General features: G+C 61.3%; 3 non-coding genes across 3 annotated transcripts in view; all 3 read right to left on the bottom strand.

Moving 5' to 3' along the window:
- LOC145915438 (large subunit ribosomal RNA) overlaps positions 1 to 973 on the bottom strand; it is a 3,686-nt gene extending 2,713 nt beyond the window's left edge. The window contains exon 1 of the ribosomal RNA XR_014403816.1: positions 1 to 973. This exon is cut by the window's left edge and continues 2,713 nt beyond it. This is a non-coding gene — a ribosomal RNA (large subunit ribosomal RNA).
- A 244-nt stretch (positions 974 to 1,217) lies between these two features.
- LOC145915421 (5.8S ribosomal RNA) lies at positions 1,218 to 1,371 on the bottom strand. The gene has a single exon (XR_014403800.1). It is a non-coding gene; the product is annotated as a 5.8S ribosomal RNA (ribosomal RNA).
- A 260-nt stretch (positions 1,372 to 1,631) lies between these two features.
- LOC145915427 (small subunit ribosomal RNA) overlaps positions 1,632 to 2,500 on the bottom strand; it is a 1,824-nt gene continuing 955 nt past the window's right edge. The window contains exon 1 of the ribosomal RNA XR_014403806.1: positions 1,632 to 2,500. This exon is cut by the window's right edge and continues 955 nt beyond it. This is a non-coding gene — a ribosomal RNA (small subunit ribosomal RNA).

Raw genomic sequence — 2,500 nt, 5'->3', positions numbered from 1 at the left:
GAGATCGGCCGGTGATGCGGCCGTCCAGAGAGACGGCATCTCACCTCCGCCGGACCGCGCCGACATTCACTTTCACTGCGCCCATGGGTTTCGCACTGCCCCGTGGCTCGCGCGCACGTTAGACTCCTTGGTCCGTGTTTCAAGACGGGTCGGGAAGGTGGCTGACGTTAGCCGCGGACCCCGTGCGTCTCGCGCGGCGCTGCCCACCCGCAACCGACACGCCGCAACTGGGCACTGAGCACAGTCCCCAACCGGCGACGCACCGGCTCGGACGGGACGCCCGGCCCACGAAGGGCAGACGCGGCGATCCCTCCTCGCCCGGGCGACGGGCCGACGTGTCCGCGCGCCTATAACACCCACCCGGGGGCGGGCTACCTTGCGCGCGGCCTTCTCGCCGCCTCCCAGACGGTCGCGGCCTTCGCACGGCGCTAGTGCGCTGGAGCTGCTCGGAGGACAGCGCGAACGACGGGCCGCAAGGCTCCGCACGCCCACACGCTCCGCTCGGCTTCAGCTGAAAGCGTCGCGCGACTCGACAGGCCCTCCCGTTTGCCTCTCGACGGTTTCACGTACTCTTTAACTCTCTCTTCAAAGTGCTTTTCAACTTTCCCTCACGGTACTTGTTCGCTATCGGTCTCGCGACAGTATTTAGCCTTAGATGGAGTTTACCACCCGCTTTGGGCTGCATTCCCAAACAACCCGACTCTGGGAAGACGCAGAGCGCGCGCCCTCGCCGCCACCATGGGCCTGACACCCGCACCGGGACGAGGCCTCGATCAGAAGGACGCGGGCGGCGAACGACGTACGCGCAGCGAATTCCTTACGCCACAATTCCACGCGCCGCAGAGGCGCGCGGATTCGGCGATGGGCACTTCCCACTTCACTCGCCGTTACTGGGGGAATCCTCGTTAGTTTCTTTTCCTCCGCTTAGTAATATGCTTAAATTCAGCGGGTAGCCTCGTCCGACCTCAGGCCGATAATCCAGTGCCTCGTTTGCGAGAGACACGCGCGCGCCACCGAAGCTCGTGCGAGCGCCGCGCCCGAACGCGAGCCGTGCTGCTCCGGGCCGGGATCCTCTTCGAGGCCGACTCGTAACGAGACGCACGCCGCGTTCGGTTTCGCGCGCTGACACTGCGTTCGTGCTGTCCTGGGCGGGACGACCGTGGCAACGGCCGACACCGCACCGGCCCGACGCGTCGCCGCGCGGGAACGTTACAACGCGACCCTGAGGCGGGCGTGGCGCCGGGATTGACCCGGTGCCGCAATTTGCGTTCAGAACGTCGATGCTCAATGTGTCCTGCAATTCACATTAATTCACGCAGCTAGCTGCGTCCTTCATCGACTCGCGAGCCGAGTGATCCACCGCCAAGAGCCCTCCGTGACTTCGTCAGTTGGACAAGCGCGACCCAGCCGGATTGCACAGTCGAAAAAAGCGGTGGCCGAGCGGTCGCCAGCCGTAGGCGACGCATGAAGCCAGCCTGGCACATGGCCACGGCACTCGGCGCAGAACGAAACAGGGTGACCGAAGTGCAATCGCGTGCGCCTCAACAGCGACGAAGGGCGTGCGCGGCCGCCAAGATACGGAGCCTTCTCCACCTGTCGAACGCACGACCACTCGATCGGCGATCGGCCGGTAATGATCCTTCCGCAGGTTCACCTACGGAAACCTTGTTACGACTTTTACTTCCTCTAAATGATCAAGTTAGATCGTCTTCTCGGACGCCGGCGCGGCCGTTGCCGAACGCGCCAGGTCCAATCGGAGGACCTCACTAAACCATTCAATCGGTAGTAGCGACGGGCGGTGTGTACAAAGGGCAGGGACGTAATCAACGCGAGCTGATGACTCGCGCTTACTGGGCATTCCTCGTTCAAGGGAAACAATTGCAATTCCCTATCCCTAGCACGACCGGGGTTCAGCGGGTTACCCGGACCTTCCGGCCTAGGCGGCGACACGCTGATCCGGTCAGTGTAGCGCGCGTGCGGCCCCGAACATCTAAGGGCATCACAGACCTGTTATTGCTCAATCTCGTGTGGCTAAGCGCCACTAGTCCCTCTAAGAAGTTCAACGCCGACCGATAGGGTCGCGTAACTAGTTAGCAAGCCAGAGTCTCGTTCGTTATCGGAATTAACCAGACAAATCGCTCCACCAACTAAGAACGGCCATGCACCACCACCCACAGAATCAAGAAAGAGCTCTCAATCTGTCAATCCTCACTGTGTCCGGGCCGGGTGAGATTCCCCGTGTTGAGTCAAATTAAGCCGCAGGCTCCACGCCTGGTGGTGCCCTTCCGTCAATTCCTTTAAGTTTCAGCTTTGCAACCATACTTCCCCCGGAACCCAAAGACTTTGGTTTCCCGCAAGCTGCCGGAGGGGTCGTCAAAGTAACGCCCCCCGATCGCTGGTTGGCATCGTTTATAGTCAGAACTAGGACGGTATCTGATCGTCTTCGAACCTCTGACTTTCGCTCTTGATTAAAGAAAACATTCTTGGCAAATGCTTTCGC

The sequence above is a fragment of the Ascidia mentula genome (genome assembly GCF_947561715.1).
Source record: "Ascidia mentula chromosome 2 unlocalized genomic scaffold, kaAscMent1.1 SUPER_2_unloc_17, whole genome shotgun sequence".
Taxonomy (NCBI): Eukaryota; Metazoa; Chordata; class Ascidiacea; order Phlebobranchia; family Ascidiidae; genus Ascidia; species Ascidia mentula.
Note: the sequence above shows the minus strand (reverse complement) of the source record. Positions and strands in the feature narration are given on the sequence as shown.